This window comes from Hemicordylus capensis, chromosome 4 (assembly GCF_027244095.1).
Source record: "Hemicordylus capensis ecotype Gifberg chromosome 4, rHemCap1.1.pri, whole genome shotgun sequence".
NCBI lineage: Eukaryota > Metazoa > Chordata > Lepidosauria > Squamata > Cordylidae > Hemicordylus > Hemicordylus capensis.
In genome coordinates this window covers 154,321,401-154,344,978 of record NC_069660.1, presented here as the reverse complement: position 1 = coordinate 154,344,978, position 23,578 = coordinate 154,321,401, and the positions used below count along the sequence as shown (strand labels likewise).

The 23,578-nt window shown below is 47.5% G+C and overlaps 1 long non-coding RNA gene across 6 annotated transcripts; it reads right to left on the bottom strand.

Moving 5' to 3' along the window:
- Positions 1-481: 481 nt before the first annotated feature.
- Positions 482-7,605, bottom strand: LOC128353046 (uncharacterized). Of its 6 annotated transcripts, none has more exons than XR_008320793.1 (3): positions 5,893-7,605; positions 3,330-5,129; positions 482-3,146 (listed from the first exon to the last, which is right to left on the bottom strand). It is a non-coding gene; the product is annotated as an uncharacterized LOC128353046 (long non-coding RNA). The 6 variants fall into 6 exon arrangements; XR_008320795.1 differs by having other exon boundaries at positions 482-2,876; XR_008320797.1 differs by having other exon boundaries at positions 482-3,913; positions 4,954-5,129.
- Between the last annotated feature and the right edge of the window lie 15,973 nt (positions 7,606-23,578).

Here is a 23,578-nt window from a genome sequence, read left to right as displayed (position 1 = left end):
CTATCCAAGTGATAGACGGATGAAAGCAAAGTGGCTGAATCAAACAGGAAGGCTGGATTCTAGAGGGATCTTTTCCCCGCAACAGGCTTTGCCTACTGAATTTCTACCTGTTGCTTAGGTTTAAAAAGTACAGCAGCATAATGTACAGGCTCCCTTTGGAATGTATGTTATAAGAACACTTGATCAAGCACTCCGTTTCTACCATCTCTTAACAATAGTTAGAGGCTTTTCTCAGACAAAACAAAGATACTCAAAGCCACAGATGGTAGTTACTACTTATATAGTCCATCTTACCGAGTATATATGAGTGCATAGCAAAGGATTTGATCTAAGAATGCCATGTATAAGCACTACAGTTCTGTACATAATTATTAAAATGGGGGGAAATGTAGGGCTGCTAACTAGATTTTTAAGTTGATCAATCATTGGGTGGATGGGGCTCGTTCCTGGGTCCACTTAACCAATCAGACAGACACAAGGATTGGGAATTATTAATTGAGGCTTTATTGCTCTGCAGTCAGCAATAGGTAATCAGTAGGCTCATGCTCTCAAACCAATTAAGGTTTGGTTACAGGTGCACCTTACATTTATACAAACAATCAAGATGGTGCTAACACGCTAGACACAGTATATGTGGCAATAAAATGGTGGTCTAAGTAGTACGCATGTGAATGATTCATTGTTCATCTGGTGATTATTCCTTATTCGGTTAGATCCTGTTTTCTAGCAATGTGAAGCTTAGCTGTGTACAATTTTGCTGGAGAGAGATAATGATGTTAATCATGAGAGGCAGTGATGTCCCTGATTTTGGGGGCCAGGTTACTTTAAGTTAGAATAAGGTCTTCTGGGCAAAATGGAGTTTCTTTGGTTTTTTAAACAAATCAATTCCCCCCTGAAATTGGACTATCCTGAATCTTCAGGATGTCTTAAGGCTTGTAAAGGTACAGCTGTATAATTAGGTCTTACATTATGGCGAGGTTTAAAGGTTCTCATAAACATTTGGATTAAAGCTGGAATGCATTGTAAGCAGCAACATGTGACTATCAATAAAAAGAAAATACATGCTATAACTAGAATTATCTTCTTTGCCTTGGAAATATAGTTCTGTGTTTCATGTGGCTAAAGGATTTGTGACATGTGATTTTGGGATGCCTAAGCATAGATTTTACAGAAATGGTAGGTGCTAAATGGGCTGTACACATGGTAATAAAACTAGAAACATTGCATACAAGATCCTAGAGCTACAAGCATAATTAGTATAATTCCATAAATTAAGACACATATCCTTAATCACCCATATCCGGCCTGATTTGATATAGATAAAAGGTTTTATACATAGCAGCAAGGTGTACATATAAAGATCATACAACTTATAGCAAGCAACATTGTCTTAACCCAACTCCATCCCAAATAAAGTATCAATAACAGCCTTGCATTGTGGAACCAGGTGCTTCTGGTGATTAATGGATTATCAGCTCATGGAAAGCAATGGTAATGAGAAGTCATGTACAGTCACATTAGTTAAAGGATACAGGTGTCTTAGAAAACTGGCAGGTAAAGCTTGGGCTAGCTTAATGTCTTTAGAGTGCAAAAAGGAACCAGTAAGTTAGGGAAAGGTGCAGACTTGCAGGTAGATGCTCTGGGTGAAACTATGAGATGATTGGCACAAGGTGTCAGGGAAGCAAATAAGGAAATGACCAGAAAGCAAGCATGTGAGGTTCATGTCCTTACAGCACAGGGGATAGCAGGGTTTCCAACATAATTATAGCTCATAGTCACTACAAGAAAGTGATGTAAGTCATCAACTCCCACCCCCCCTTAGTGTCCTCTAGAGTCTGCCATGGCCAAAAGGAGGCCATGGAGAGCCCTAGAATTCCAAAAACTAAGAGTCCTTGGTTTTTGGTTTTTTAAAAAGCCATTTTAGTCCTTCAATTGGTTCTGCCTTCCAAATGCTCTTGTCCAACATTGCAGGATTCTGGCTATCCTAAATGTTCTCTGATCAGTGTTGTTTTGGCCTGTTTGACTAGTGTCCATAGACAAGCTTGAACGTTCATGTGTCTGGGAGCCTTGACTGCCCCCCGCCCCCCCGGTGGACAATTTGATATAATGTCTTTGGCAGAATTTGAAATAGTGTCTTTGGCAGGGTATCTTACCCGGGTAGGATGGTTCCAGGGCTTTACAGGAGTGACTAAAGGCTTGGGGAGATGCTGTTGCACATATGACTCCAGAGAAAAGTAAACAAATTGGCTTGCCTGTTTGCTGTCAGGCACTCTTCAGGCATTCGTTGTCTATTCCTCTGCTACAGCACTCAGGAGCAGGAAGATGGACTTTGCATTAGGCCCTCTTCCTTGAACACAGGACAGGGCAGCAGATGGACATTCTGTCACCATTGGGTTGGACTGGAAACGCAGATAGGGACTCCCCTCGGGTAGCTGCTGCTGCTGATGGTTAGTGCTCCTGGGTCAGGGTTGGATCCAGGTACTCCTTCAATCTGGGGAGGACCAATCCTTCTCGGAAAGACAATTCAAGGCACTGTTGGTTGCAAACCTGTTTACTTGAGAGAAAGACAGGCAAGTGAGTTACCAATTCCCTCCCCCCATGTAGGGACAGCGTCCTGAGACTAAGTCCCTGGGTGCCAACCATCAGCACAAAAGGAAAAGTCAAGTTTTCAAGGCAAATAATACAATGGATGGATAAGACCTGAGGCTATTTTCAATGTGGTCTTTTGGCATTTTTTCCAATTTATGTTTTTGTTTCGCTTCTTGCCCTGGGCCCCTCTCCCCGCCGAAGTCCAGAACAGGGGATAATGTCTGCATTTAGGGCTTGGTGGCTTGTGTTGTAGGCTGGTCTCTGATCACGAGGACAAAACGGCAATCCTGGGCAAAAGGCAAAGCAACAAAGTCAAAAGGAAAAAGGGCATCCACATTTTCACCCCCCTCATGATTTGGGGGTTTTGAGGAAGCATTAAAGCCTGACAGGGCTGCCTGACAGGTCAAACATAGTCTTATCACTCGAGAGGCTGCAACATAGAACTCCAGCGCTTGAATTTCACCAAGGCCCTTTGGGTGTAACTGCTGACAAAGTTCTGTTTCCATGTGGCATCTCACAGTCTCTTCTGTATCCTGTTCTTCCTCCTTACAACAACCCTGTGAGGCAGGACAGACCATTTGAGTGGCTGGCCCTGTGTCACCCAGCAAGTGTCATGGCTGAATGAGGGTTTGGACTCGGGTTTCCCCGGTCCTAGTCCAGCACTCTAACCACTGCACCACACTGGCTGACAATCATATTTACAGGCCTTTGTCAGGGCATTCAATCTCCATCCAGTATACCTGACTTTATTCTCCATAAAGGGGTGATTCGTCAGTAACATCTGGCTTTGGGATCTTCATCTAGGTCATGTGTAGATAGTTGTGGTGTTCCAGCTCTCCATCTTTAGCCTCATAACTAGCAAGTGACCAATGAGTAAGGGTTTGACATCCTTGTAGGGTAACAATATCCTCATGAGAAGCCTATATAAGAAAGAAAAAGTCCCTGCCCCCAGGCAAAAATACTATACCTTGTTGAAATAGGATTGAGACTTCTGGGCAAGGCCTAATGTCTCATGAAGCAAATCAAAGTGTCCCTTTTTACAGGCCTCTTTAGCAAAAGGTGTTATCAGAAAAATGGTCCATAATCTTGCAGAGGGGTGAAACCTGTGATAATCAAGTCAAGTCTCTCATCAGGAGCTGTGAAAACAGGGTATGGGTTTCACAGTAACATACAAAGCTTGATCCTTTTAAACTGGGAAGTCTTCCAGGTGAAATGCAAACCGGTACTTTGGAACTCCCTTCCACTTGCAGGAGTGGCAAAACAAAATTCTTTTCATCAAATCTCAAATCTGGGATCTCATCATTCAGCTACTGGGATTCAGCTACTGTGAAGGCAAAGCAGGGCTAGCAGATGAGACAAATTTAAAATTTAAGCCTTAGACCATTTGATTATTAGCTCTCAGTTTACATCAAAAAGTTAGCAGAAATATTGCATAGATTTTGCAAAAACAAAAAACAAATAGACTAATTTATCTTCAAATCCTATTTTTAATTCTCACCCACAATTAACTGGCTGGAACACAAACTGCTTTACAGAGAACCTCCTTCCTCCTCCCATCCGGAAATGGGCGGAGTTATCATTGTTCACCAGAGGTCAGTTAACAGTTGTGAGAAAAAAGTAAAAGGGAAAATGTCCGGTTAGAGAAAAGAGCAAAGTTTTGAGCTAACAGAAAATAGGTAAGAGAGACCATGTCAAGGAAATCAGTAAGCATAACATATAAAGTCCTATGACATTCAGTAGTGGCAGAAATAACACAATCAACTTATGCCTAATGCATTTAGCCAGCCATAAGCAGCACCTCCCTTTTGTGGGGTGGGGGGAGACTCACAAAGAAGGAAAACGTCAGCACCCCAGGTGGCCAGCTGGGACTGCTGAAAGTTCCCCCTGTTGCTCAGGCCACGACCAATTTTATGTTCAATTAATATAATAACTGCAAATTTTGGAATCCAATGTCAGAGCAAGTTTGTTCTGGAACAGTTTACAGGAAAAGACATGTCACTAGAATACATTCACAAATACAACAGAAACCTCATCTTCTCAGGGATGAGTTATAAGATTGATGGGGGTTTTGGCTTTTCCCCAGATCATTGCAGTTTAACAAAATGAGGATTCCTGCACAGAACCAGAGCATTGGGCTCCCGCTCAGAAACATGCACACACACACACACACAGGCTTGTCTTGTGTATTTCACAGAGCAAGGGACTAAACAGGGAATTTCACATGGGTCACATAGGATTTTATAACATTTTAAATATGTTTAGGGCAAACAATCATTTACCCATAAAACTCAGTTAAGAAAGGAGCTCAAACAAAACAAACTGTTATTACAGTCATCCACAAAACAATCTGTGATTCCATATTACCTTTCCACATCACAGCTTACAGGTGCTTTTCAACTTTTTAACAACTTCCAACTAAAACCCTTAAGACATTCCTTCCCTTCTGTTCACATCTCCTTCCAGTCTTTTCTCTACAATTCCCTGCACAGAACTACATCACACGCATTCCTTCAAACTCCATTTTCTTTCCTCTTTTCCAACTGCAAGCAGTTGAAGGAAGAAAGAAGAAGAAAAAGAAAAGCAAAGCAGCCGTTTGTTCGGAGAAACTTTTTGCAGCAAGAACAGTGTTCTCTTTGGGCTTGGGACAGAGCGGCAGCAGGAAATTAGACTGTTTGCAACACAAGGGGTGGAGGAGGCCGATGCGCCTCCCCCCTTTTTCTCAGCTGAAGCAGCTGTTTGAGCTTGGAAACAGAACACAGACAGCATGGTTTTAGCAAAAGGCAATCATCCTTTCCTCTTTAATACTTTCCTCAGACCCCTCCCTCTCTTCACAGACTAAGAGAGTTTCCTTGTTCTCCATAGCATGCTGGAAAGGAGAAGCTGCTTGGAGCATGATGGTAATACATATGGAGGGGGTTTCATTGGTGGGCCTCCACATACGGTATTGGTGTTCTTAACATTTCCCGCTATGTGTATAAAATAAAAGCAGTTGCAAAAGGGTGTTATTTTCAGGGCCTGGAGGCCTCTGACTCGAGTTCATAATATGGCCATGATTCTGTACAGAAGTGCTTTACTCTAAAGGTGAGTAGAAATTCCTATAGGATTTCCCACTTGTTCTAATCTATTCCCCGTTTTCCCCGCGCTAACACTCTAGTATAATCGATCTTCTGTTCTACAGAGTCTGCACAATACCCCCGAGAACCTAGTGGCCTTTATTGGCAGTAAGGTCTCAAATATTGTAGGATCCTACTTTCATTGCTGCGTAGACCATTTCCCCCGCCCCTGCTCGGACTGGGTACTTACCAAGAGACGCCTTTCTGGAATTCACTCTCCCTCCCCCCTGCATCCCACTGTTCTCAGATGCAGCGTGTTGTGGTGAACAGCGCATCCTGGTTTCCCGAGATCCCTTTCCGCTCAAGAGGCAGAGTACTGGCTGGGGTATCGGGTTCCAGGATGGGTCGGACAACCACCCAGGAGTCTACATCCGAGCCACAGCACCAAATTGATGTGGATGGGGCTCATTCCTGGGTCCGCTTAACCAATCAGTCTGACACAAGGATTGAGGCTTTATTGGTCTGCAGTCAGCAATAGGTAATGAGTAGGCTCATGCTCTCAAACCAATTACAGTTTGGTTACAGGCTCACCTAACATATATATAAATAATCTAAATGGTGCTGACACCCTAGACACAGTATACGTGGCAATAAAATGGTGGTCTAAGTATCTAGTACGCATGCGAATGATTCATTGTTCATCTGGTGATTATTCCTTATTTGGTTAGATCCTGTTTTCTAGCAGTGAGAAGCTTAGCTGTGTTAGCAAGTTTCATAGATACAATTTAGCTGGAGAGAGATAATGATGTTAATCATGAGAGGCAGTGATGTCCCTGAGTTTGGGCCAGGTTACTTTAAGTTAGAATGAGGTCTTCTGGGCAAAAATGGAGTTTCTTTGGTTTTCTAAACACATCAATTAGCATTTTAACTAATGCATCACTAAACTGATTTTAAATAAAGTTACAATTCTCCATAATGCCAACTTAGGTACTCGCATAAAGAGTCCCTTTTACTCACCAACCCACTGATAAAAATTTGCCATCACTAGTTAAAATTAGCTCTCATAATTAATCTACTTAAACCAATTGAAGCCCTAATAATACTTGGAAGATGAGGGTGATTCTCACAATCACAAGGATTCAGATTAAAGAATTAATAATTCTTTACAATATTGTTGTAAAGTTAAGAATTTTTTATTACCTCATCAGTTTATTCCAGACATTCATTGAAATGACAAGACGAGAGGACTGTGGCAAAGCAATGCAGGGCCAGGTCAATCTCGGCCTTTTTTCGGGGCCCACCTCCCACAACCTGATAGCAGCAACAATGGCCATTGAAGGTCTGCCCATTTTCCCTCCTGCGGCGCCACCAGCAGCGCTATCGGCCGCTGATCAGCTACCCGAAGTGTCTTCCCTTCCAGCGACGGCCGCTTTTCAGCCTCCCTTGCCATATGCTGCCGAGTCCACCGTGCGTCTCCCGCCCTCGGGCTGTGAGACGCGGTCTTCAGCGGCCCACCGTTCTGCCAGTGCCTCATCTGCAGCCTCCCTGGAACCTTCGGAAGGTGAGAGGCGATTTTCGAGGCTATCACAGCAAATCCTCCACCAAGGTCAGAAGAAATCAGGCGGATAGGTCTTCGAGGCAGCACAGTGAGTCCTCCAAAATGGCCACCCCTTCGACTTAAAAAATTGCATGCTCTTCTAGGAAGGGCGCCAATCCAGCATGAGTGAGAGTGGGAACTAAAGTGCAGGCCTCCTCCTCCTCCTCCCCCCCCCCAAAGTCAATGGCTCCCTCCTTTGGATCCATTTTTTTTTACCCTATCTTTATCCAACCCACTCCTCCGCCTCCCTCCCCCTGCCCCAGTGCATGGACTACGGAGGCAGTTTAGAACATATTAATCTGCAGAGCAGGGAGCAGTTCAGTGACACTCTTCCCAGGCCACATAAGGTCTCTCACAGCCCCCCCCCCCCCCGCTGCCCGGGACAGCATCGGAAACAGCGCTGGCAACAACTGATATAAAGCCGCCCACGCCATCTGCTTCTACAGCATCTGTGATGTCTGCCATAGAGCTGCCCGCGCAGTACGCTACCATGTCCCTGTCCAGTCTCCCACCTTAGGGCTGCGAGGCTCGGCGCACGGCAGCCCATCACATTGTCAAGCCGTCAACGGAGTCCCACTGGTGTTCGCCATCACAGGCAGGGAGCACTTTATCTGCGATGTTGGCAAATTCAAAGCTCCCTTACCTGATCCGCCATCTTCAAGGAAAACCAGGGCCTTGGGAGGGAAAGAAACCCCAGGCCCAGCTAAGATGGCAGTCGCCGCTTCTGAGGCCACCTAATGGCACAGTGGGGAATCAACCTGCCTAGAGAGCAGGAGGCTGTTGGTTTTTAATCCCTGCTGGTGTGTTTTCCCAGAAAATGGGAAACTCCTATATCCGGCAGCAGTGATATAGAGAGGTGAATAAGGCATCACCTCATAAAACAAGATGGCGCAGCCCCAAAAAGAACGGCTCAGTCTTGGCGGGAATCCAGCAGCACAGTGATGAGTGAGACCCAGGTTTTCCCAAGGGAGGTAAAGGGGTCTTCTCAGGGGCAAAAAGAGGCCTTGGGGGGATCAAGAATGTTGGTGCTATATAAATAAGACTAAGACCAAGGACTTAACTAAAAATATGGATCAGAAAACCAAGGATAGATTCTCTGAAATAAGTGATTTGAAAGTGGAGAAGAAAGTTAAATATCTGGGGGTCTGGTTATCAAACAACAACTCATTGTTGTTCATAAACAACTATGTTAAAATATGGAATTCAGTGAAAATAGATCTACAAAGATGGTCTAAAATGAATTTGTCTTTAATGGGAAGAATTTCAGTGGTGAAAATGAATGTCTTGCCTAAAATGTTGTTTCTTTTTCAGACTATTCCCATAATTAACACTTTAACTTGTTTTAAGCAATGGCAGAAGGACATAACTAAGTTTGTTTGGCAGGGGGAAAGAGCAAGAATTAATTTTAAGAATTTAACAGATGCAAAGGAAAGAGGTGGTCTTACCTTGCCACACTTAAGGTTATATTTTGATGCTGTTTGTTTGACATGGTTAAAAGAATGGATAACATTAAGGAACCCTAGAATTCTTGATTTGGAAGGATTTGACAGAAGGTTTGGATGGAATGTGTATCTGTGGTATGAAAAAAGTAAAATACATAAAGACTTTTTGAACCACTATGTGAGAAGGAGTTTAATGAGGGTGTGGTTAAAATACAAAAATTGGTTTGAATCTAAAACTCCGTTATGGATATCTCCGATTGAGGCCTTATCACATAAGAAGTAAATATGCAAATGTGTTGGGGTACCTATAGGGATTTGTTACATTTTCAGGAAAAGGATTGTAAGTTAAAAAGTTTAACTGAAATACAAGATTTGGTTAGAGATTGGTTTTAGTATCATCAGTTAAATGAGATATATAAGAAAGATTTTAAAGTTGGATTTGATGATCAGACTTCAAATTTTGAGAAGGAATTATGTCAAAATGATGAAAAATTAGTTTCTAAAATGTATAAACTGTTGCTTCTGGAGGAAACAAGAGAGGAAGTGGTTAAAACGACTATGATAAAGTGGGCTCAAGATGTGGGGCGTAATATAGAAATGGCAGCCTGGGAAAAGTTATGGAAAAATGATTTAAAATTCACTGCATGTTATGCTATAAAAGAAAACTATTATAAAATGGTGTATAGATGGTATCTGACACCAAAAAAATTGGCATTAATATATAAAAATGTTTCAAACATATGTTGGAAGTGTGGACATTCTGAAGGCACCTTTTTTCATATGTGGTGGACCTGTGGGAAGGCTAAAGCCTATTGGGATATGATATATAATGAATTAAAGAAAATATTTAAAATGACATTTCTTAAGAAGCCAGAATCCTTCCTACTGGGAATAACACAAGGTGTAATCTCTACAACTAATTTAACATTTTTTATGTATGCTTCTACGGCGGCCAGAATTATATATGCACAGAAATGGAAGAGTAATGAACTGCTTTCAAAAGAAGACTGGCTGATAAAAATTTTGGAATATGCGGAGATGGCAAAACTTACAGCACTAATAAGAGACCAAAATTTGGAATGTTTTAAAGAAGATTGGAAACCATTTTTGTTGTATCTAAAGAATTACTTTCCTACTATGGACTTTACAGCAGGGTTTGAAATTTAGTAAAAAAACTGCAGGTTGGGTAGATTAGCTATGTTTGTAAGGGTTTGAATTTATGTTTTGAATTATTATTATAGCAAGGGTAAACTTTATAGTTGATGATTCACGAAGAGATGTGTGCGGGAAGTCCACCTTTTTGTGTGTATTTGCAATGAATGATAATATTACTATTTTTAAAATTAATAAAAATTGAATTTGGAAAAGAAAAAAAAAGAATGTTGGTGCTGAGGTTGCTGCTGCAAAACCAGGCTCTACTTTAGTTTCCTCTAGTCTCCTAAGGCAGTCCCTCCAAAGTTGCAGGCAGGCATGGTTCTGGAATATCATTGTTGATGCTAATCACCAGGTCAGACTGCATGAGGAAGTAAAAAAATCTAAACAGAAACTGCTTAAAAGACATAAGGGTTTTTTTTTTTTTTTAAAGCTGATGATTGAATCTAGAACCTTGCATTCTTCGGATCCTTCTGACCAGGACTCTGGGGATCCTTTACCATCTAATCCCAGGCCCCTGCCTTCCAGAAAGAAGGACCTTGGGTCTATTCCTGCCTCTGAGCACGAATCTGACCTGGAGGAGCACAGTGATAGAGAGGGGGCTCTTCACTGTGATTCCAAAATCGTCCCCTCAGGCAGCACGGCCTAGCCAGCCTGGGAGGGCAGGGCTGCAGGGCCCCTCCATGCAGCATTGCCTAAGAGCCAATTTTGTGAGGATGCAATCATGCAAGGCCCCCTAGGAGTCATATTTGGCAACTACCCCTTTCCTTCCATAGGAACCTCTAGGGAGCGAAGGGCGAATGGAGGGAGAAGGGGGGGAAGCGGAAAAAAATGCTCCTCAGACCAGCTTTATGGGCATCCCTCCCTTCTGCTTAGAGGCTGGGTCGCAGTCTTATAACCAGGTCCATATCACCGCAGCTACTATGAAATGTGTGTATGCCACACCTTGTCTGGGACACACTAACAGATTTGTTGCAATGCAGGCCCCTATGACTGGTAGAACTGGTTCTAGCGGGGCAAGCGAGGAGTGCTTCCATTTGCGGAGCAGGGCCAATCCTGGTCACACTTGAATGGGAAACCACAGGATTATTGATTAATGATTAGTTTAGTCCTTGTTTATTGCACTTCTGCACTGCCCTTTTCCAAGGGCTCTGGGCAGTACACAACAAGGTATATGACCGTTGTTTCTGTAATAGCATCGGAGCAGCCAGGCTGGACTGGGCCCACGGCCCATCTGGCCCAGCTCATCTTCACATAGTGGTCATCCAAATCACAGGGGCTAGAGATGCAGTCCCTTGTGCCTGCAGATCAACAACCCCTAAAGGACATCATTAATTTTTTCATTCACAGGACCTTTCAGGGACATTAATATCTATGTCGCCAGTCTAGCAGAACACAAATTGAAGTCCCCAGTAGACTCTCCGGCCTCAGATAGATTCCAAAGTCCAGAATGGAACAGGTCTCCTCTTTCCAACTGAGGCCTGGGTAAGACTAAATGTCTTTTTAATTTACACGACTGGGGTGTCCCTCTTATCACTTGGTATGCCCTCCCCGGCGAGGATACTTACTTCAGGGATGTGCTTGCTTACATATCATTCTCAACACGGGCAACTAACCGGAGGTCACATGCTCTCTCTCATGGGACATAGGATCCTCTGCTGGACCTTTATTTGACCTCGAATGTCCCACTATTGGGGAACACATTCATACTCTCTTTGCTGCTTTTATGCTTCTAGATTGTACGTTAGTAAGGCCTACAAACTACAGGAAGTACCACCTTAAGTGGCGCAGCAGGGAAATGCGTGACAAGCAGAAGGTTGACGGTTCGAATCCTCGCAGGTATGTATCCCAGACTATCGGGCAGCAGCGATATAGAAAGATGCTGAAAGGCATCATCTCATACTGCATGGAAGATGGCAATGGTAAACCCCTCCTGTATTCTACCAAAGACAACCACTGGGCTCTATGGTTGCCAGGAGTCGACACCGACTCGACGACTGGCGCAGCCACTCAGACATCTGTCCAAGAGAATGGTCCATACATCCAAGGGTCCGTCACCAGATCTCGGAACGCATGGGGGTTCCAGTGATGGACCTATTTGCAGTTTCCAATAACGCGAAGCTACCCTCTTTCATGTCCAGATTACCCAGCCAAGGGGCAACCACCGCGGATACGATGTCGAACCCATGGCCGAAGGGTCTTTTATATGTGTTTTCCCCAACTCCTCTCCTGACCTGAGTATGGCACAGTGTACGTCGGTTGGCAGGCCAATTGTTCTGCTCATCACCCTGTTTTGGCCCAGGAGACTGTGGCTTCCGGAACTGTTTCATCTGTCAGCGGAACCTCCCTGGGAGTTGCCCTCGGACCACAGACTTCTCTCTCAAGGCCCAGTTCACCATTCAATCCCGGCCTGGTTACAACTCGCCATTTGGAGACTAGGCAGCAGCTGTTAAGCCAGCACGGGTATAGCATCCCACTGAGTACCCCTGGGGAACCCTTTTGCGTTGCATGGCCCGTCACTCCATTCCCTGGGACACTGCAACCTTACAACACCCCCTCCTGTTCCTGCAGGAGGGTCTAGAGAAGGGATTATGACACAAGACTCTTAACAGACAAGCGGCGTCCTTGGTCACCCTAATATCCGGTGGGTATACGTAGATCACCCAGTCGCACACTCATCTACCACATTTCCTGAGAGTCACCCCTCTGCTGTCTATGCCACCTGCACATAGGTTTCCCATGTGGGAATTACTTACTGTCCTCCGTACTCTTCAGTCTCCTCTGTTTGAACCAACTCAAAGTGTCCCGAGTAGAGTTTTATCATTCCAGTTGGTTTTCCACGTGGTGGTCACAGCCACCAAGCGGTTTTCTGAACTGAGGGCCTCGTAGGTCAACAAGTCCTTCTTTATCTTCCTGGAAGTCACTCCATCTCATCCTAAAGAAAGACAGTGACACAGACTAGATGTCCGGCGCTGCTGTAAGGCGTAGATCAAGAGGTCAGCTTCCTTTAGAGTGTCGGGTGCTATGTTCACTTCCTTCCATCCATGGTCTATGGGAACGGCTGTTTCGTCTGCAACGATCACAAGGTGGATAAAGGTCTTTATTGCTATAGCCTACGAGTCTCAGCATCTCAGGTCTCCCGCTCGCATCCCCGCACACTCAGCAAGGGCGGCAGCAACTTCGGCACCTTTCTCCACAAATGCATCTGTTGACAAGATATGCAGAACGGCTACTTGGGCCTCTCCACCCACCCTTACGAGGCACTATAAAATCGATGAGTATGCCTCAGCCTGGTCCTCCTTTGGTGGGAGGGACTTGCAGCAGGTTCTTCCATGTCAAAAGGCCAGAGCGCTCCCACACTAGTTGGCCAGCTATGGTATGTCCCATAGAGATGTCCCTGGCATCCTAGCCACTATGTATGGCTTCTGAGTCTCTCTCTCTCCCATGTTTTTCTGCACAGACTACAGCCCAGCACGAGGCCCTGCAAAATGCTGTGGCCCCCGTCTAGCTGCAGTCGGCTTAAACCAGTCCTATTGCCTAAGGCTGTCAAGGGGCTCCAAGTAAAGCCCATCTGGTTTGGCTTGGCCTTTGCTGAGCATCTGCACTGGAAGCTGGACGCTTCTTCCTCTACTGCCTAGTTTTGCTTCTGATGAGCTATATCTGCGACCAACTGCTGATCCTTGGAAAAACCTACTGACAGGATCCTGATGACTGCATAGAGATGTCTCATTCTGTGCTCCAGTCTCATAAGGGTAGTTGCTAATCCACCACTCTCACCCCCAAATGTCAGCTGCTGTGGATCTTAGCTGCTCGGCCCTGTGGAGTCCTTACTCAATGACAAGGGATATGTTTCCCCGCATATCCCGCAAAAACAAAGTGGGCAGCACAGATAACTTTTCTACGGAGTGATCCAGAAGCTGTTAGTTAACCACAGCTTCTTTTCCACTCCTGTTGCTCTCTCTCCTCCTTTTTAGAGACCTGGAGCAGTCCGTCAGTTTCTCAATCGGTATCCTCCCAGAAGGCTGAAGCGAGGAAAAGCTGGTCGTTGAACTTGCTTCTGTCCTCCTCGGCCTGAAGAGTGAAGACCTGGAGATCAGACTGAAGGCTCTCCAGAAGTTCTTCAGGATCCTCACACCAGTCAAGTCTGATGTGAGTTCCTTGGTGGAGCCCTTTAGGCAACACAGCACTCCCAGCCCCTCTCAAGGCTTCCCCTCCCAGGCCCATCATGCAAGGCACCCAGCATGCAATAAGCCACCAGAATGCTTAGCACCTACATAGCATGTCTAGAGTATTTAGTGCACTTCACAGAAGTGATCTCAGGAGACTCTGCAACAACCCTGCAAAGGTCGGCCACTATTATGATAACTAGGTGGCAGCTAGTGGGGCTGAGGCTGAGAGAAGCTTGCCAAAGCAGCCAAGCGACTCCATGGTTGAGATGAGATTTGAACTGGGGTCTTTGCAAGGCATATTCTTAGATCTGATAGCAGCTCTCCAGCAACCCCCCTGTGTTATCCTTGTACGTACATCACAGCTTAGAGACAGAGTGCCATGTCCCAAATCCCGCCTTTGCCTCAGAACACAAAGCCAGATCGCCAAAGCTCTGTTGTTCATGAAATAAAACTCCTTGAATCTCCTCATGCTTCATACAACTTCCTCTCTCTAAAGCATGTGGGGGAATTCTTCACAACACTGTGTGAGCAGCTGCAAAATCTCACTCTCCCTATTTTTTTAAAAAACAATTTTTCCCCAGTCCTGTCTAGGGCTGCAATCCTATTCCCAGGATCTAGCCTAGGTGGAAGACCCATTGAGCTCAGCAAGATTGACGTCTGAATACGCATGCATAGAATCAGGCTCCATGGATACATATAGGAGGCTGAAGTCAGTCTTCTTCTAAATCAGGTGATATCACACAACTCCCCCCCAAATAAGACCACCACCTTGCAACAAACTGACCCTCTTTTATCCCAAAACATCCACGTGGGACCCACTTTTAATTCCTGTCTGTCTCTTTCTTTGTGTACTTCTTCTCTTCTTTAAAAAGAACTTAAAGAAGAAGAAGTAGTGATGCTGCTGCTCCTGCAACACACATGGGCAATGGGGCTGTGACTCCGTTGTAAGTCACAATCCACAAATTAAAAAAGACGAACAGGTTAGACTGGACAGTGGATTTCTCTTGACTGTCACTGCTATTCACTGCTGGCACCAGAGATTCAAATGGTTCTTTTAATGGTGATGTGTGTCCACGGCCAAAGGGCAAATGAGCCTGTAGCCACCTCTTCCCCACTAGGTGATTACCCGATAATGAGCAACACGGATGGGTTTTGCAGGCTGGTCAGAAGTGGCGTGTGAGGTGCAAAATGTCCCTGTTCTTGGAGCTGATGGTCCTTTTCTCCTGACAGCCATTAATCTGTGTCTTTCCTCAGACAACTGGACAGCTACTTGATGAGCTGACTGGACATCTGGTGGCAGTGACTTGCCTCTGTGCTTTAGAGGACAACGGAGAGATCAGGCAGATGGCGGCAGAAGACCTGTGCAAGCTCCTGCCCATCCCGCGTCGTGGAGAACGTAAGTCAGAAAGGAACAAGATCTGCTGCCTGCCAAAATCACTGAACTTCATTACCCAAGCAGAACATTACCCAGTGGGATCAGAGCCCCAGGAAGTTCAGAGACAGCCAGATGGATGGCCCCGGCAGGGATAAAGGTTCCTTTGGCTCACTTGCCACAGCAGTTTCCAAATGGAGTTCTCTAGATAGTTCCAGAAGTAGCCAGGGATTGATTATTGGAAGGAACAGCTACAGCTAGCAGTGCTCAAATTTGCCCCCATAGCTGGGTCCTTAATGGCTGTTTGATCCAGAGCAGGTGATCTTGCACGCTTGCTCATTCCTAAGTACCAGGCTGCTTTGGAGAGCACCAGAGCAGAACTTCTACTGTCCTCTTGGCAGCTAAAGCCATAAGGCCTGCTCCAAACAGAACCGCATTCTGTTTGGTGACAAACATGTGGGCCTGAAAAGACAGTAAATGGATTCCAGGTTCTGCTGTGACTCCATCTCTGGCCTGATCGCACCAGGCTCTGTGTCAGATCGCTGCCAGGCTTTTCATGCTGGGTCCACCTAGGAGGGCAATAGTTTGTGAATCCAAAGCAGACCGCTCTCCTTCCTCCACCCAGAGAGGGTCAAGCAATAGAAAGACAATGGCAGGACTGAGACTCCCAATGGGAGGTAGGTTGCTAGGAAGTGGTGCTGTCCAACCTAGGATGGAATGAGTGAGGTCCCATCCCTATTCCTTCTCTGTTGCTGGGACCGAGGACACCTCTGGGTTATCCTTCCCGTAAGCTCCAAGGCAGGACAGTTCATTGGACAGAAATAGAAAGCTACGCCTACTTGGAGGATAACCCCACCCAGTTCTTTTCTGTCCTCGAAAGCTCCAGGCAGCGACTTTTTCCTTCTCTCATATCTTTGCTAATTCTAATTGTTTCCTTAATGACTGCTCCTTTCTGATTCCCTTGTCATCTTACCTTGAATATGTTATAACTTTAAAACAAACAAACAAACAAACACCCTACTTTTGTCTTTCTTCTGCTGGTCCCTCTGTTTTCCCTTACTCCCCTCCCGTGCTGCATGTGGTGATCAGGGCAATTAACAGACTACAGTGTTCGCCTTCCAAAGGGGAGAGGCCCCCACACTGACTTTCCAGGGGGGCCACATTCAGTGAAAGCACAGTTGTTGGCCACGGCCGCCTCCGGGCTGTCCGTGCGCCTGACTTCGCTGCGTTGTTCCCAGTCGGCCACGGCCGCCTCCGGGCCGTTTGTGTGCCTGACCCTGGATGTGGAGAGTTCCTCAGCCCCAGATATGGCCACCTGCGGGCCGCTCGTACTGGCTTTATCTCCACCCCCTTCACAAGCATCGGCAATTCAGGAGGTCCGGGAATCAGGCCGCCCACTGAGACTGTGCCTCACTCGCTCCTCGTGGGCCCAGCACCAACGTTATGAACAAACTGTGGAGAATTGTGAGTCCCCTGGGCAGTGGCTTTTCCTAGGTAAGAGGCGCCCAGTAGCTAATCCACTGCCCTCCTCGGCTGTGATCAAGGCGCTGGGTGTTTTTAAAGGTGCAACTACACCTAAGATGGTGGCAGGGGACCCTTATAAAATGGTTCAGTGTACCTCAGCTAATTTGGCGGGAAATGGAGAGAACAGGCCAGAATCCTTCCAGTCTGCCAGTTCTAATTTACAAGCAGCAGAGGGCGCTGCAGGGACTGAGAATCAACCATCTCCCTTTGTCCCACAATTTAATTTGGTCAGGTCTGTTCCCCCTGAGTGGCAGGCATGGTTTTAAAATGCCATAATTGACACTATTTACCAGATAAGACCTGCTAAGAAACAAAGGGGATCCAGAAACCAGCCCCCCGCCAAACCCATCTTCCGTCATGTAGATCTCTAGGTGACTTAGGTCAGTTTGGTTCAACCTCAGCGGTAATGCAGCTGCCCTGCATGTCCAAGTTCTTGCACTGTGTCTGGCATTCACAGTTCATGTGAACGGATCATGTATCCCACAATGCTCTGTAACATTACACAGGTTGCAAGGTGTACATTTGGTTCATGCCAGTCCCTACTGAGGAAGCAGCACAGGAATCCGAGTGCTTGTGCTCTTCCCTCATTACTAGCTGCTCACACAAACAAGAGGATGCTCCAGAAAACTCTTGGTAGCAAAGTAGAGAAGTTTGTGATGCCTTTGCATCCACCCTGCCTAGGACGGTGAAAGCCCTTGAGCCAGCCTTGCTTCCTAGTGCCTTATGAATAACCCTCTTCTTACCTGACAGTTGGAGGAACTTCTGGACCAATTGTTCATCCGGTTGAAGGACAGAGTTCCACATGGACAAGACATAGCCTTGCTAGCCTTCCCCGTCTTGGCAGTAGATCATCTTGAGGAGGTGGTGCTATACCTCCTCAAACACCCTTTCAGGTATGGAGCATGCTGGAGCTTGTACTAATTTGGGTGACCCCCTTGGGGATCTGTGGGACTTCCCCAAAGAGCACCTTTCTCCCTGCTGCTGATGCAACCCAGGGTGTGCTTCCCAGCAGATGCATCAGTTGTGCCCCTTTGTCCTCCCTGCTGGCCTGGCCTACAGTACATGGAAACTGGGGGCAGTCTAGGGCTGGGGTGGCGATATGGGGCTCACAGGCTGGGCTGGGCCCCTTGGAGAGTCTTGCCTTGGCCCTGGCAGCCCTTCCAAACTTTTCAAACCGCTTTGAGAACTTTTGTTGAAGAGCAGAATATGTGAATAGTAGTGATCAAGGTATGGTTAAGCATTTGGCCCCAGTGTCACGTAAAGAACATATTTTTTCTTTCCTATTGGTAAGAAATACAGATATTTCTACTACACTGTAGCTTTTACAACTCTGTTTTTCGTTGTGAACTAGCAGGGATATGATAGATACACGTGTGTGTAGTGCGCTGCTTGATAGCATGTGCTCCACAACTGTGAATCTTGCACCGCAAAGCTATGGAGTGTTTTGACCTGGTAGAGGGTCAGCGCATGAGCCTGGATGACTGTCTGGAGAAGAAAGTGCTCCCCGCAGTGTAGAAGCTGAGCATGCCTGGTCTGTGGGGTTTGACTGCTTCTCCTGTCTTTCCATTTGCAGCAAGTGCCAGGAGCACTGGCAGGCAATATTCAATGCCACAGCCAGATACTCTGACCACAGCCGGACACTCGATGAGGTGGCAAAATGGATGCCGGAGTGCAGCAGAGTTGTGGTAAGGAAGTGGAAACCGCCTTCGGGTCCCCTGCTCCTCATCTGCGTAATCCAAGCTGCATGTATCCTGCCATTTCACAAGCAGAGAGAAACTACATGCTTGCATGTGGAAGATTGAAAGTCCCCTCCCTGGCAGCATCTCCCGGATCCGGCTGAGAGAGACTCTTGCCTGCAAGCTTGGAGAAGCCACTGCCAGTCTGTGTAGCCAGAGATTCTCAAACTTGGGTCCTCAGGTGTTATTGGACTTCAACTCCCATAATCCCCAACCAAAGGCCACTGAGGCTGGGGATTATGGGAGTTGAAGTCCAATAACACCTGAGGACCCAAGTTTGAGAATCCCTGGTGTAGACAATACTGAGCAACATTAATATACAGTATATATAATACTGTGTAAGGCAGCTTCCTGTATTCCACAGAAATTGGCAAGATTCGCACAACAAAAAAGCCACCCTGAAAAAATGTCAGCTTTCATTTAAAAAACAAAAGGGCGAACTATGGTTCCATGCGAGTGGGATGCTGTGAGTATGGAAGGGAGGAATCCGCGGTGATTTCATATGCAGGGAGAACAGGGTGGAGTTAGTGGGCCGAGTTGTTGCCTTTTTGCCTTGGCCAAGGTAGTTGAGAAGGAGCAAACCTGTTTCAAAGATCTGAAAGGCATGTTTCCTCAGACCCTTGATGGCCTCCTTTCAAAGAGTGGATTTATTTGTATTTTTATACTGCCCTGCATCCTAAGACCCCCAGGGTGTTAACAACAAGATTTAAAAAAATAGTGAAATTTCAATGAAAACAACCTATAGAGAGAGAAAACACAGTTGCAGTTTAAGAGGAGAGCAGGCAGCATCTCAATGGACAAAAGCCTGAATAAAAAGAGTGGAGAGAAAAAAATTCTCCTTAAGGGCTAGAAGAGAGGAAGTTAATGACAAGCACTCACTGGCCCGGGCTTCTCCATGCCGATTCTGCTCTTGACCTGGCTGAATGGGGATATGAACCCGGGTCTCCCCAGTCCTAGTGCAGCACTCTAACCACTATAGCACGCTGGCTCTTCATTTAGAGTATCCTGGCTGAATGGGGATTTGAACTCGGGTCTCCCCGGTCCTAGTCCTGCACTCTAAGCACTACACCACGCTCACCACGCTGGCTCCTCATTTACAATGTCTTAATTGTGAAAGAATGACAGATCTCCCTTAAATGATCAGAAGGCTCAGAAGTACCGATCTGTATCAGATCAAGGTCCCCTCGTCCAGCATTCTTGGCAAGGATAGGAACATAGCAACACATGAAGCTGCCATATACCAAGTCAGACCATTGGTCAATCTAGCTGAGTATTGTCTTCTCAGAGTGGCAGCGGCTTCTCCAGGATCGCAGGCAGGAATCTCTCTTGGAGAAGGCAGGGAGCGGGAGGGCACTTGCAACCTTCCGCTCCTCCATCCCCTGAGGGAAATAGCTAAAAGTGCTCACACATCAAGTCTCCCGTTCATATGCAACCAGGGTGGGCCCTGCTTCGCTAAGGGGACAAGTCATGCTTGCTGCCACAAGACCCAGCTCCTGCTTGAGTGTCATGAATAGCGTCCAGTGGGAAGCAGGGTCCCTGATACAAAGAGAATCTTGAGGAGTGGAGGGGAGAGAATTGTTTGGGTTTGGGCAGTTGGCCTTCTGAGGTAGCTCTGGAGGGCTTGTCTGAGGAGAAAAGCCTTTGTCGATGCGGCAGCTGTGTCTGGGAGGAGCCCTTGACATGAAGCCAGATGGGGCGGTAGCATAAGGCAGCAGATTTTGGAGGCCCCAAGAGGGCCCCAAGATGCCCCCCACCCCCCGTGGCCCTACTATTGAAGCATCTCTTCAAGAGGGGCATGCATCACTTGATGGAGGAGAGGTCTCTCAAGGGCTGCTAGGGGGAGGGCGGGCTATAGGCCACCTCCAGGCTGAAGGGCAGGATGCCTCTGAGTCCCAGTTTTTGGCAGGGGAGTAAGAGCAGGAGAGAGGCCGTGCCCTCAACTGCAGCCTGTGGGCTTCCATTGGCATGTGGGAGGCCACTGTGTGAAAGAGGATGCTGGACTAGATGGGCTCCCTTGGGCCTGAGCCAGCAGGGCTGTTGCGATGTTCTTAGGACTGTTCTGAGCCTTGGAATCCTGAGCGCTGGGATAGCGTAGGGGTTAGAGTGGCGAGGATAGAGACCGAGGGTACCCGAGTTCGAATCCCCATTCAAACTTTTCGGGATTATTCCTTCTTTCAACAATTTAGACCCCGCCCCTCCAGTACACTACTGCTCGGGCCAGCTCACAGCAATACGGCACGTATCAGGGACGAGAAAAAACAAGAACATTAACCAAACGGAGGAAACAAATCAATCGTCAGGTTCAAAACCACAATCACTATCAAGTTCAAACTCTACGTCCTTTGAAAAGCTAAAAAACGGAAATGACAACAACTCAAAACTAAAGAAGCTACCAGACATAACCCAAGAGGGGGCCTTAAAAAGCCTCCTTAAAAAGTGGTTTGTTAAAAACACTGAGGGAGGGAGGGAGCGTGGGAAGCTCTTCAGCCAGGGCCTTCCAATGCCGAGGGGCAACAAGCGAAAAGGCCCTGTCCCTAGTCCCCACAAAGAGGATCTCTGTTAGTAGCGGGGCCATGAGCGAGCAGAGCAGGGCCTGAGACGATGAACGGGGAGGGCCCTGGAAAATTAATATGGGCAAATGCGCTCCGGCAGCTTCCCCGGCCCCAAGCCCTGTAGAGTCTTGAAGGTGTGACTCAGAGTGCTCTGAGTGGGGCACACCTCTGGGAGCACCGGGCCGCCATTGGGGCAGGAGAAACGTTCGTGGGCGGGGGGGAACTGCAAGAGCCATCTCGCCGTCCCCCTGGCCTCCTCCAGCCCCGGCAAAGGAGGTCGTGTACAACCTCCATATCTCTCATCTAATATTCCATGCATTCATCTATAGTTGAGTGGGGCTAATCATTCTTGCGTGGTCGCCTCTTTTAAAAAGCAAAACCAAAAGCAGAAACTCTGCAGTCCACTGAAAGTCAAGTGTACATTCTTCCTTTCTTTTGTTCTTTATGACATGTATAGCCCGCTCTTCCTCCAAGGAGCCCAGAGCGGTGTACTACAGACTTAGGTTTCTGCTCGCAACAACCCTGTGAATTAGCTTAGGCTGAGAGAGAAGCGACTGGCCCAGAGTCACCCAGCAAGTATCCTGGCTGAATGGGGATATGAACCCGGGTCTCCCCGGTCCTAGTGCAGCACTCTAACCACTACAGCACGCTGGCTCTTCATTTAGAGTATCATGGCTGAATGGGGATTTGAAGAAGACAGAAGGAGAACAGCTTGGGTGGGGCACTGACTGACTGCTGTCTTTGCCCCTGCCCCACCTTTCCTCAGGTGTGTGTAACATCTCCTTGGGCTGCTGCTGGGGCTTTGGCTGCTGCTGCTGCTATATAGGGCAGGCTAGCCCAAGGGCGCGAGCCTCTTGGCGCGAGCCGAAGGGCGAGCGCACAAGGGCTCTCGTCCTTGTGGCCCTCTGCCGTGGGGCGAGCTGCCTGAGGACTAGAAGATCTCTCTCCTTCCGCCCTGAAGAGCCATCTTCTCACAATTTAGAAGTCAGCAGGAGACTACGCAAGCCTGGTTTTGTTTTGTTTTTAATTAAGCCAAGAAGCCGTGGTGGGTTAGTCTGGGGAGATGTGCCTGGGGGAGCAAAAAATGGGTCTGGAGCGGGGGCGGCAATATCACAGGTAGCGGGCAGAGGGAGGTATGGCGGTGGGAGTTGGGCAGGCCGTTACAGGGGAAAACGGTCCAGGCAATTGAGGCCTGTTCCTTTTTCCGGCCCTTCTCCCAACCCTCTGACCCTAGGGAGCTCTGGGAACACTCCTTCGAGGATTAGGGTGCTGCTGCTGAATGCCAGGTCAGTTAACGCAAAAACATCTCTCATCCACGATCTGATTGTGGATGAGCGTGCTGACCTGGTATGTGTGACGGAGACCTGGTTGGATGCGCTGGGCGGGGTCGGTCTCTCTCAGCTTTGTCCTCCAGGTTTCCAGATCGTGCAGCAGCCCCGCCTCGAGGGTCGGGGAGGAGGCGTTGCGGTCATCTTTCGAGAGACCCTCCCCGTTTCCAGGTGCCCGGTCAGGCAATCTCAGAATTTCGAGTGTTTGTCCTTGAGGGTGGGCCTCCGAGATAGGCTGGGGATTCTGTTGGTGTACCGACCACCCCTCTGCACTTCAGTCTCCCTACCTGAGCTGGCGGGGGTGGTCTCGGAGGTGGCCTTGGGTTCCTCCAGGCTTATTGTTTTGGGGGATTTCAATGTCCACGCTGAGGCCCCCCTAGTGGGTGCGGCTCAGGATTTCATGGCCTCCATGGCAACCATGGGCCTGTCTCAATTGGTATCGGGCCCTACCCACGTGGCGGGACACACTCTGGATCTGGTTTTTGCCGACCGGGAAATAAATGATCTGGAGGTGGGGGAATTTGAGACCACTCCCTTGTCATGGACAGATCATCACCTGGTGGGGTTTAGTTTGACTGCTCCGTCTGCCCTCTGCAGGGGTGGTGGGCCGATTAAGATGGTCCGCCCCCGGAGGCTTATGGATCCGCTTGGATTCCAGACGGCCCTCGGGGAGTTTCCAGTGTCCAGAGCTGGTGACCCTGTCGACGCCTTGGTTGATCTCTGGAATGGAGAGATGGCCCGGGCTGTTGACACGGTTGCCCCCAAGCGCCCTCTCCGGCTTAGTGGAGCCCGTTCCGCTCCTTGGTTTTCCTCGGAGCTTAGGGCGATGAAGCAACTCGGACGACGGCTGGAGCGACGCTGGAGGAAGAGTCGTCACGAATCCGATCGAACACGGGCTAGAACCCATTTTAGGGACTACGCCGTGGCGGTGGGGGCGGCGAAGAAACATTTTTTCTCCGCCTCCATTGCGTCTGCTCAGTGCAGGCAAACAGAGCTGTTTCGTGTGGTGAAAACATTGCTCCACACATCCCCCCGGACAATGGGGGAGGAGCCATCTACAGCTC